General features: G+C 40.6%; 1 protein-coding gene across 4 annotated transcripts in view; it reads left to right on the forward strand.

The window, feature by feature from the left end:
* LOC109069500 (rho GTPase-activating protein 35-like) overlaps positions 1-12,898 on the forward strand; it is an 85,247-nt gene that overhangs the window by 11,948 nt on the left and 60,401 nt on the right. The gene's annotated exons all lie outside the window — the stretch shown is intronic.

The following is a 12,898-nucleotide window of genomic DNA, read 5'->3' on the forward strand; positions in this document are numbered from 1 at the left end:
TATTAACTTTTCTGAAACATGGAATTGTAAGTTTTTCAAAAACTTTTTAATATTCTTTAAAACTTCTAAGATACTAGATTTTTAAAAGATTTTTTTCTTTTTACTTTTTAATCATTGGCTCCCTAGTACGTCATTGATGTGTGCAAGTAGAGCTCCAAAGAGCACAAGCAGGCACTCCTAAGTGAACCTTCCTGATTATGACTTCATCAGATAAAAATAAATGAAATTACATTTACCGTTTAGAAACTCATTTATAGCTTAAACTGTGACTCGCATTTCCACCTGCCAGGCAGAAATGGAGGGAGAAAGTCGTTGCAGTGTAACGTATAATTAGATATGGCAGGTTTAATCACGAGAAGATGAGCAGTCATGAGAGAAGGGGTTTGAAAATGCCCAAATGTGTGAACGAGTGAAGGCATTATGCTATCATGAGTTCCTGCAGTGGTCCTCTAATCTCACTTCCCTCTTCCCATCTCTTTACGTCTGTGCTTAAACTCCGGCAGGCGCCCAGGGTGCCGGAAGGCCAGCACCTTGTCAGAAGCTGTTAGATGAGGCTGTCTGCTCGCAGAAACTTCGTTACCATTGCAGTGGCCTTTAACACTGCCCAGTGCTTACTGAGCGAATTCAGTCACCACAAGGGTGGAGTGAAGCAATTGGCCGACTTGAAATGACCTCGGAGGCAGACAGTGTTTGAATAAAATTAGGGCTGGAAAGAAAAAGAGGCAGTCTGAGTAATACATACAACTGTTGCACAGGTCTCTAAGCTGCCTTGAATTTTGGTCTGATTTACTGTTGTTTGGCAAATTTTTGTGGTCGAAATCCAGTCATTTCAACAGAAATGCATGCATGAGGGCGAAAGATTTCCCCACGCAGATTTCGCAAGCAGACTGTGTGAATTTGCCAGGTTGACCAACAAAAAACTACTTAAACAACATTCAAAGTGACTTCTCTGTGAGCTGTGCTTTGTACATTACTTCACTATTGACAATAGACCATTTCTGCCTGCAAAATTCACTAATGCAACGACGTTTACTAGAATTGTAATATGATTACATAAACTACATAGCTTTGATATTTTAGCCGCAATACTTTAATTAGCAGCCTAACAACCTGATGTGCTTAGATTGCACCATGAAGTCTTAATTAAAATGTTTAGAAAGCACTGCCACTGGACAGCTTTGGCATTTAAGTGTCACATTTCAAGCTGTTTTTGAGCAGTCTTCTTTTAGTGTTTATATATATATATATATATATATATATATATATATATATATATATATATATATATATATATATATATATATATATGATATTTTATTATATTATTGTTTATATATTATTATAGTATATTTTTTTAAATATGAATATATTTTTTATATTCAGTTTTTATTTTGTTGCTACATTTTGTTATTCGTTTATGTTTATTTATTTCTTCAAACTTCTATTTAGCTTTTATTTATTTTTTATTACAATTTTAGTCATTTTATTACTACTGCTTAAACTTATTAAAGTTATTTCAGTTTGCTGTTAAGGCAACATTTCTAATTCAAATAATTTTTCATCCAATATATTTTTATTTTTATTTTAGCTGTATTTCAGGGAAAGAAAATAATTTTTAATGGTTTTAGTTAACAATAAGTTTTTAAGTTTTAAGTTCATCTAATATTTATATTTTATTTTATTTCAGCTTCATTTTAATGAACAAAAACAATTTTTATTAGTTTTAGTTAATAACAGCACTGGTGTCAAGGTATAAGTACCCTTTAGTAACTATATATATAAGGGCTGTGCAATTAATCAGATGCGATTGTCATTCGCATCTCATCAGTAAAGCCGGTTCTGTGATTAGTAGTAAATCTTCACATGCTTTCAGGTGGAGCGGCATTTAATACACGGAGCCGTAGTTCACTGAAAAGCTACGCAATATCGTGTTCATAATCGCAGGCGATTTATCTGCTGACAAACACATCTCCTTACATCATGCGACAAGAGAACCATCTGGAAGCATTTTTTTTATCTGGCCAGCTCTTTCCTTATCTGGCGACAGTGCCGGCCGCTCGCTCATGAGTAAGTGCTGCATTGCTTAAAGGTGCTGGGCCTGGTTTTATCGAGTGCCCCTGCAACGGCTTGTCATCTTGGTCACACTTAGCTATCGATGGCAAGCGGGAAAGGAGCTATAAAACGAGCAGCGGCATGGCTGGGATGATGGATGAGATTCATATGAGACAGCAAGTCAAGTGCTTCTCAGGCTGGCGGAAAAGGGCTTTCGCTTTATTTCAGCACTCCCATATGGCTTCTCACAAGAGGGAATAGATTTGTGTTTATTTAGTTCTACTTCCAGTTGCTAAACGGTTATCTGTGCAATCTGGCTGGAAATTGAAAGCTCCAGAGCTGTCGTATCACTACACCGGCATAGTTTTTCAAAATGTTAGCTGCTTTTGTACAGCGAAAGCTTGATTTGTTGCCTCTTTGGGGTCTGTCTCTGATATTTTGAACTCTTGCTCCAAGTGTAGCATTTAAAAAACAATCGGACTTGGTGTCAAGCAGATGGCTTGTCAGGATCCAAGGCGACACATAGGAACGTCACGACCTTTGCTTCAGGGACTACTAGACCACAAAGAACAATTACTTCAAATGTCAGGAGCACTCTCAACTTCACTCCCACTGTAATAATAGTTATTAAATTTAAGACATGCGACGGGAGTTATTGCACCTTTTGTGGATCTATATGTAACTTGAATCAATTTTTAGGGCCTTGTTTTATGCTGGCTTAGACATTGAGCTTTATCTGGAGAATTAGCTGTGAAGTGCAAGCAAAATTAAAAACTGTTCAGAAGGGAAATGAGTGTCTATAAACCAAAAACCCACCCTTAGATGACAAGCTTGGTTGAAAACCAATAAAAGGTTCCATGCATGATGAGTCCTGATCTATTGATTTATCCAGAGGTACTCATCTTCTATGATCAATTCTTCTAATTTAAAATGTATTTTTGTGGCATTAAGTCAAAAATATTAGGGTGATGCAATTGCCATGATAAAAAGGAAGAAAAGGCTGAGAAAAAGGCTGAAAAATACCTTAGTAATAATAAAATGATGCTCTTGATTGTATTTTTCTTTGGCAAATCAAAGTCATGTGGTGTAACATAACAAAAACAGGAACAAACGTAAAACAGGAAATTATATCATAGAGTGGACCCCTGCAGACCCTCATAACTGTGTCAAGTAGGGCTGCACAATTAATCGAATTTCTAATCACGATTTCAATTATGGATGCCACAATTACGCAATTGTTCGAAGCGGCAATTAATCGTTCAAAGTCCACTTATGTTATTCTGCATGCTTAAGATATGTTTTTTTTCTTTCTACATCATTCAATGTAAATTGTGATAATCGTAATTAATAATCGCAATTACAACTTCAAGGGAATAATCGACAATTATGATTTTTGTCATAATCGTGTAGCCCTAGTGTCAAGGTCGATAAGTTTCTTAAAATAAAACCTTTTATGGGAAGGCAAGGTTAGTCCAGGCTGTTAATTGTCAGGTGCAACCCCCCTGAAATATGACATTTATTAGTTTTAGTATTATTAGTACTTCAGCTTAAACCTATTTTGTTTTAGTCAGTTATCAAGACAACATTTCTAATTATTTTAGTTTTTCATCTAATATTTGATTTTATTTCAGCTTTATTTCAACTAAGGAACATGATTTTCTTTGGTTTTAGATAACAATAACCACACTGGTGGTTACACCACATGACACTCAATTCATTAAATGATTTTCAAAACCATATGGAACCAACATGAATACGTTTTAAAGTCTTCCTTATCCTCAACACTCATTGACAGTAGAACTCAAAACACGGTCACGGTCAGCAACATTCTAGCTGTACTAGACACGATATGTTGTTGACAAGAGAAGTTATCTAAATAAGAATGAAGAATGATAGTTTGTGGTTTTGATGAATTTCAGGGGAATGGTAAAATCGTTTTACAGGTAAAAGCGCATTAGCGGTGGAATGCAGTTGGTCCGGTATGACCCGGCTCTTGTTGTTTTTCTATGCTGCATATATGATGCAAGAGCTAAAATAGTAGGGGCGTGCAAAAGAGGGACAGGTCTCTGCGCCGCCCACTTTTTCTGTTGACATAACCGATCCAGATTGGATGAGTCACCATGCGAAGGCTCTGAGACGTGTTGTCAACATGCATTTCTCCTCATTACTTTTGTGACTAGCCTCCGTGTAAGCCAAACAAACAAGGATGTTTGAAAGAATGCAAAAACACACTGTAATCACGCATTTCCTGCAGTGTCTCATGGAGCAGGCTTTGTGCAAATCTACCCAAACAAATCCAAAACCCCCTTCTCTCTCTTCCTCTCCGTAGGGTCAGGGGTGAGAGGAACCCTGATCTGGCCCTCGGCGAGTGAGAGGTCGAGGGGAGAAGTTAGTCTGCGTTGGGTTTAGTGCAGTTCAGGAGGAAACCAGCCCTGGTGTTCTGTTTTAGTTAGGGTGTTTTTTTTTTTCACATTGCCACTAAAAGACAGATGCAGGATCTGTGCGGTTTTGCTGTTGGATCCTGTCTGGGTCCTGGGGGAGCGTGGGCCTTTTGTTTGTTAACCATTCCCTATGGTGTAGGCAAAGCATACAAAAAGGTACCTTTGGTTTTGCTGCTATGCCTTGACCTTTGAAATGTCGACTGCAGCTGTGTCATGCCAGTTTTCTCTGGAAATCACAGCCCTCTGATGTCATGCCTCCATTCCTCCAGATAAGTGTTAGACTTTTGTGTACCTCGTCCTGCACCGTTTAAGCTCCAGACGTGAATGATGCCCTAAATCATGTGATGAGAAGCATGCTATTATTTTTCTCTGTGGCAAAATGTACGATTTATGCCTGTCTATTACTACATCCATATCTGGGCACCAGAATATCATAACGACTTCTGGCTCTTTTGACTATTTATATGCTATTATTATTAATAATTTGAACTAGACTTATTTGCTGATCTTAATTTAAATTTTACTATAATTAATGTAAGGTAATTTCATTATGTGCTTTTGTTTATTTTTATTAGTTTGTTAGGTTACACTTTATTTTAAAGGGGTCATATGATGTTGCTAAAAAGAACATTATTTTGTGTATTTGGTGTAATGAAATGGGTTAATGCGGCCAGCTATCCAGTGCGTTGTGATTGGCTGAATACCTCAAGCGTGTGACGGAAATGTTACGCCCCTTACCATACTGTGATGCCGTCTCCTGGCGTGACCAGACAAAAACAATAAAACCCATTACAAGCTAGGCATTTGTTGCATCCAGTGGTACTGAGTGTCAAGTCAAGTCAAGTCAAGTCAAGTCTGCTTTATTGTCAATTCTTCCACATGTACAGTACATACATACAGAGAATCGAAATTGCGTTACTCTCAGACCCCCGGTGCATACAGATAACACTAACAGTAGAGCGTAAAAATCTAGATCAAATATAAAATATAAGATAAAAACTATACAATAAGGGAATGTAAAAAAAGACATAATAGAAAAAAATAAAATAAAAATAAGTTTAAATAAAAGCAGCGCAAGGCACATGGCAGATAGAGTGCAAACCAGTGAACAAACAGTGCAGATAAAAAGATTTTTAGTGCATAAAAAAAATAGCTTATTCAGTCTGATTAAAGTGACAAAGTGACAAAGGGCTCAGAGCAGTTATTTTATTAAACTGACTGATGAGGAGGTAGAATGATGTCAGATCCATGGTGAATGAGGTAGTGAGCAGACCACTGCTGCACAAAGTGACTGGTGCATGACATTCGTATGTTAGAGGGAGGGGGGTGGAAGGACCTGGGGATGTGGGACCTGGGGGGGGGGGGGGTTTTAATAGTTCAGTGGTGCCTGAGGCAGAAGAGGGACGGGGGGGTAAGTTCGGGAGCGAGTTCAGCTTCCTGACAGCCTGATGGATGAAGCTGTCCTTCAGTCTGCTGGTCCTGGCCTGGAGACTCCGCAGTCTCCTCCCTGATGGCAGCAGACTGAAGAAGCTGTGTGACGGGTGAGTGGGATCACCTGCAATGCAGAGGGCTTTTCGAGTGAGACGGGTTCCATAAATGTCCTGGAGGGAGGGGAGAGAGACACCAATGATCTTCTCAGCTGCTCTCACTATGCGTTGCAGAGTCTTCCGGCAGGACGCGTTGCAGGCGCCATACCACACAGTGATGCAGCTGGTCAGAATGCTCTCGATGGTGCCTCTGTAGAAGGTGTACATGATGGGGGGTGGGGCTCTGGCTCTCCTCAGTTTGCGGAGGAAGTAGAGACGCTGCTGTGATTTCTTGGCCAGTGCTGCGGTGTTGTCGGTCCAGGAGAGGTCCTCTGTGATGTGCACACCCAGGAACTTGGTGCTGCTCACTCTCTCCACAGTCGCACCGTTGATGGTCAGAGGAACATGCTGAGTGTGCGCTCTCCTGAAGTCCACAACAATCTCCTTCGTCTTCTCCACGTTCAGAGAGAGATTGTTGTCACTGCACCACCCGGCCAGGCGGCTCACCTCGCTCCTGTAGTTTGTCTCATCTCTGTTGCTAATGAGACCCACCACAGTCGTGTCATCCGCAAACTTAATGAAGAGGTTGGAGTTGAGTGACGGTGTGCAGTCGTGTGTCAGCAGAGTGAAGAGGAGGGGGCTCAGCACACATCCTTGGGGGGCCCCCAGTGTTCAGTGTGATGGTGCTGGATGTGTTGCTGCCGACACGTACTGCCTGAGGTCTTCCAGTCAGAAAGTCCAACAGCCAGTTGCACAGCGAAGTGTTGAGCCCCAGCTCGACCAGTTTGTGAATGAGCTGTTGAGGGATGATTGTGTTGAATGCTGAACTGAAGTCTATGAACAGCATTCTGACGTATGAGTCTTTTTCCTCTAGATGTGTGAGTGCTGAGTCGAGGGCAGTTGAGATGGCATCATCGGTCGAGCGGTTGGACCGATATGCAAACTGTAAGGGGTCCAGGGAGGGGGGGAGGGCAGACTTGATGTGGTGCATGACTAGCCGTTCGAAGCACTTCATGAGGATGGGAGTAAGTGCAACAGGACGGTAGTCATTGAAGCATGATGGAGATGGCTTCTTCGGGACTGGAATGATGGTGGTAGCTTTGAAGCATGTGGGAACAACAGCTTGACTAAGTGAGATGTTGAAAATGTCTGTGAAGACATCAGTGAGTTCTGCTGCACAGTCTCTCAGTACACGCCCAGGAATGTTGTCAGGACCCGGAGCTTTGCGTGCATTGATCCTGCTGAAGGATCTCCTCACGCTGTCTGGGGTCAGCATCATCACCTGGTCACTGGGAGGAGGTGGAGTCTTCTGTGCCGTGGAGCTGTTTTGTGCCTCAAAGCGAGCGAAGAAGGTGTTCAGCTCGTTCAGCAGAGAGATGTTGCTGTCACAGGTCCGCTGTGGGGGCTTGTAGTCCGTAATGGTCTGTATCCCCTGCCACAGGCTCCGAGTGTCTCTGCTGTCGCTGAATTGATGGGCTATCCTCCTGGAGTACTGTCTCTTAGCCTCTCTGATGCCGCGGGATAGGTTGGCCCTGGCTGTTCTCAGGCCCCCCTCGTCTCCAGCTCTGAAGGCAGCGTTCCGCGTCTCCAGGAGTCTGTAGACTTCCCCTGTCATCCACGGCTTCTGGTTGGCCCGGACAGTAATGGTTTTTGTGACTGTTACATCCTCAATACACTTGGTGATGTAGGCAGTGACAGTCTCCGAGTACTCCTGGAGGTCAGTGGAGTTATTATAAGTGGCAGCCTGCTTAAACATATTCCAGTCAGTTGTATCAAAGCAGTCCTGAAGAGCCTCAGACGATCCTTCTGGCCACACTTGAATCTGTTTCTGAACTGGTTTGGCGACTTTAACGAGCGGTCTGTGTGCGGGCATTAGCATGACAGTGATGTGGTCTGAGGCACCGAGGTGGGGGAGGGGGAGGGCTTTGTAAGCTCCTCTCTGTGTGGTGTAAACAAAGTCTAAAATGTTTTTACCTCTTGTTGGAAAGTTAATGTGTTGGTGTATTTTAGGAAATACACTCTTTAAGTCAGCATGGTTGAAATCCCCAGCTATGATGAGAAAAGCATCGGGGTGTGCTGTCTGCTGCTCACTGATGTGCTGGTACAGTTCATTTAGTGCATCGTTCCGGTTGCTGTTGCTGTTGTTCGGGGGAATGTAAACCGAAACGAGCAGTATGGCAGTATATTCCCTCGGCAGATAGAACGGCCGGCACTTAATAATCATAAACTCCACCAGGGCTGAGCAGTGTTTGCAGATCACAACAGCATCGCGGCACCACGCGTCATTGATGTAAACACAAAGCCCGCCGCCGCGGGTTTTTTCCTCCCGCGACGCGAGCTCTGTCTGCTCGATAGCACGTCAGCTGGTCGAGCTGAATGGCGCAGTCCGGAACGCTGTCGCTGAGCCATGTTTCCGTGAATACAAACACACAACAGTCTCTTACAGTCCTCTGAGTTGAACGTAGTAATCGGATGTAGTCCAGTTTATTGTCCAAAGAGCGTACGTTAGCCAGTACGACGGTGGGGATGGATGGCTTGTGTGGGTTAGCCGTTAGCCTAGCCCGGATACCTCCGCGCTTACCCCTCTTCTGCTTCCTCTCACGCCGCTTGTGGCGCCTCCGCTGTGGGCGAGATGCAGTAGAGGGGGTCGGTGATGATGTAGGCCTCCGGAGCAGTTCGAGATCTCGCAGCAGTTCCGCGTGCGCGGAGTTTAACTCTAAAAATGCGGCTCTGCCGACATCCAGCAGAAACTCACGACTGTATGCGCGCTTAAAGACAGATAGACGCGATGACGACGTACAAAAACACTGCGACTCACAAGACAAAAAACACACGAAAACACCGTTCTGTCGGGACAGAGAGAAGCCGCTGCGTGTGGACGCGCGCTTCATTGCATTGCGCCGCGTAATTATTACTGAGTATAATGACTTATACTGTCTTTTTACGTGTTTCATTGCATTGCGCCGCGTAAACATAAAACCCATGTCTGCATTTGTGATCGGAGAAATGACAAACAACAAGCGCTACTCTACACTGCTCAAAACTCACGTTTGAAGAGTCAGTGGCAAATTCTTTCAATTCTCCATGACATAGCGCCCAGAGGCAACAACGATACTGCAGCGAGAATAAAAGTTACGCCTTCTTTATTTGTGTGAACATTTGGGCGGTGTTATGCAAATCTTCCTACATCGTGACGTAGAGATGTGGGGACGTGTTAAAACTAGCCATTTTAGGGGAGTGTGGTTGACTCTTAACTTTTTATAAAGATTATCTCTTTGGATTTGAGACTTTAGACTTTGCAACTTTAAAGACCTTCTTTATGCACCAAGAGTTTGTAACACTCCAAAGAGATAGCAAAAATTTAAATCGCATGTTATGACCCCTCTGAGGTTTAACAATGTTGTTGTTACAGTGTAATTATACAAATTAAGTAATATTAACAACATTTACTTACTGTTGGTTTATAGTTTGTTTGCTTGTCATTATACATAGTTCACAATTATTATTATACAAAGTCAATTTAATGTGTATAACAAGGACATTAAAATTATTATTTAATGTTTTGCTTTAATGTTTGAGTTTAAGTTTTAGTAATTTTAGTACTTCAATTTGTTTTGTTTAAGTTTTTCATCTAATATTTTATTTTATTTCACCTTTATTTAGTTGACAATAACAATGCTGCTAAGCAATATTACTACTAGCTTACTGACATAAATAGCTAAGCTTATAAATATTTTCTTTATAAATGAATGTCACATGGAACCAGGCCCTTCCCACGATTGTCAGTCCGCCATTGTTTTGACACCGGAGTAGATGCAATAATGACTCTTAAGCGTTTGAGGGAACATAGCAGCCGTCATTTACTCCCGACATCTGATCCACTGAAAATGCAGTGGATCACGTTTGTTTTTGAAGTGAATGCGTCCCCCGATCTACCTAAATGCGTTTATGTTCGCGCGGATCATTTGTGATTCAGCTTCACCTACAGAAGAAGTGAGTATTTTTTTAAATGAATTTGGCAAATCGCCTTTCCTAATAATATGCTAATTAGCAAGTTTCACGATAAATGCGACTAAAGTTTACAGTCGCTCAGAGAACTGCGCGTCACCCCACAGAAGAGAGGGGCGTGGTCAGCTGAGCTCATTAGCATTTAAAGGGAAATGCACTGAAACAGCTTGCTGTGAAAAGGGCTGTTTTTTTTACACTACCGTTGTAAAAAAGGGTGTTGTTTTACACTACCATCGAGAAATTTTAACCAAAGTATGTTATAGACTTTTCATTAAGACACTAAAGAATCATTTCAACTTGTGGAAAATAGGCATCTGATGACCCCTTTAAAAACAAACAGTTACACTACTGGGTTCACATTTTGTAGTGACACTACTGCTTAACACTACCAGTGAGCAACCAGCTAGCACTGTAGCAACATAACAATCACATAACACAGCATTATGACAGAAACGAGCGTGGGTAAGCGCCGCTCATCTTTTCCTCGGAAAATGTCAAAAATGAGTTTTGAGTTTGAGTCTCTTATTGGAGAACATTTCCGAGGGCCTGGTTTCTGGTCGCTTTTTGTTTGAAACGACATGTCCAGATCTGTTTGTCAGTGAGCGACTCTCTGCCTCAGGAAGAATTTGACATTGACTGAGGAAAAAAGACAGAAATCCTGCACACAGAGAGGATTGCGGAGACGGTTTTGATGGGCATTATGGGTACTTGACTACCTGCAGGGTGGAACAAGGAAACCAAACAAACCAACGAACGTAACCGGGATCAAAAGAGGAAGAGGTGCGAGCGCAAGCGATTACAAACAGCAGATCTTCAGATCACACACTCAACAGTCTGCTGCTTTCCTGGAGGGAAACACAAGAATGGTGTTCGGTTTAATCTCATAGTTTTTTTTTTTCCTCTCTCTCTATCGAGTTTGATTAGAAGAGGTAGAGCCTAGAAGAGCCTAGAGTCAGTGCAGAGAGACTGCCTGCGATTGGCCGTGTTAAAGCCGGGCTCTGGCTGAGTCATTTAATCTCACACAGATCTGGATTGATGGGCTTTGGGAGAATCGGTTTGGTAAATTACTGTTGCAGGGTAGGACAAATCCCTTCTTATCTGATGTTCTCTCTCTCTCCCTCTGTTTGGTTCTCTCGTGTCGTCAGCACTGTGCTTTGCAGATGTGCTGCTTTGTGAACAGGTCGACTGTAGGCCCGGCGGAGTGTGTGAGTCTATCTATGATGGTCTCGCTCGACGCTGCGGGCTGTGTCTTCATTGGAATGGAGCGAGGTTATGAACTGTTCTCAGTGTCCGTCCACTGATCTGACAAATTGGCATAAGCCCTGATGCATGAATGTGCAAATTATTACAGATCCTGTTTGCTTTCTCTTCTCTTCCTCCCTCCCTCCCTTCCTCAATCTATTCCTGCTTGTCCATCATCTCAAACCCTTGTTTGCTCAGTGTCCTGGTGTTTTGTGTAAATGAAGCTCCTGTCTAACTCATTTACTCAAAATTACATTAAAATGTGTTATTACCTGCAGTTCAGAGCTGGTCTCAAACCACTCCAAACGATTCACTCGGTGAGTGAGCTGTTTGAATGATTCGGATCGAATCACTGACTGAGTCAGAGTGTCCTGCTAAACTAGTTAATCGATTCGTTCATGTTTTTAATTTCTGAATTAAAGAAATTAAAAGTAAAAATGTCAGGGGGATATGACTTTCCTGAAAACACGCTGAAGAAAAATTATGAAACTAAAAATAATAAGCTTAATCTTGCATAATCTTTTATTATTGTTTCTTGTAAGAATAATTAAACATCAATAATTTTTAGTATTGGAAAAGATGTTTCTCTTAAAGTCATAGAAAGGAGTTCTAAAAAAAACATCCTGCTGTCAATCATGTAATTTGACCGGTTTGTGACAAGTTTATTTCAAATTATATTCATAATGATATTTATGAAATAATAATTCATGAAATTCTTAAAAAATAGTTTTTACTTTAAATTTATTCGGATATGTTTTAAATAATGATTGAGATGAACTGTAAGAAAATTGCTGTAAGAAAAACTGCCAGAAATATACTGTAAAAAATATGGTGAGAATGTTTCAGGTATTACAGGATTGCATATTGACAATTGACATCTTTTAACAATTTGTAACTGTATATTTCATTAAGAGATATAATGTTAAATACTTAAACTACCAGAATGTACTTTTAACCTTAAAATGCACTGATAACTACCATAATAATGCAGGTGATACATGATGATAAATGAATAGAAAGACAATAGAAATGCAATAGAAAGCTACATGATGATGAATCATATATAGACTTGTAAAGGCAAAACAAGGTAACGCATGACACTAAAATAATGCAATAAACGTTAATTAAATATCAGAATATATAATACAAAATCCCTATTGTACAATACTGATAACAAAATTAAAAGAAACAATGTGTCTTTATTATGCATAGACTTCTTGTAATGTCTTTACTTTGGATTATATGGTAAATAGAATTTTTTTCTTGCTAAAACATTAATTTTGTAAATTATAACTAAAGATAAGTACTGTAAATATATATATATATATATATATATATATATATATATATATATATATATATATATAGATATATATATATATATATATATCTATATATATATATATATTCTTTTTTCTTTTCTTTTTGTTTTACTGAAAATCACATTACTAATCTTGACTTATAATTTACCATACGTGTATGCTGTATTCAAGATGTATAGAAAATGTTAATGGTTACACCATTTTTAAATGTAAACTCTTCCTGAAGTTTGCATCAAAGTCTTTAAAAACCCTATGAAACATGAACACATATTGGCACATGTTTCATTTTAGCTCACACTGTAGCTCC

Source organism: Cyprinus carpio, chromosome B15 (genome assembly GCF_018340385.1).
Source record: "Cyprinus carpio isolate SPL01 chromosome B15, ASM1834038v1, whole genome shotgun sequence".
Classification (NCBI taxonomy): Eukaryota; Metazoa; Chordata; class Actinopteri; order Cypriniformes; family Cyprinidae; genus Cyprinus; species Cyprinus carpio.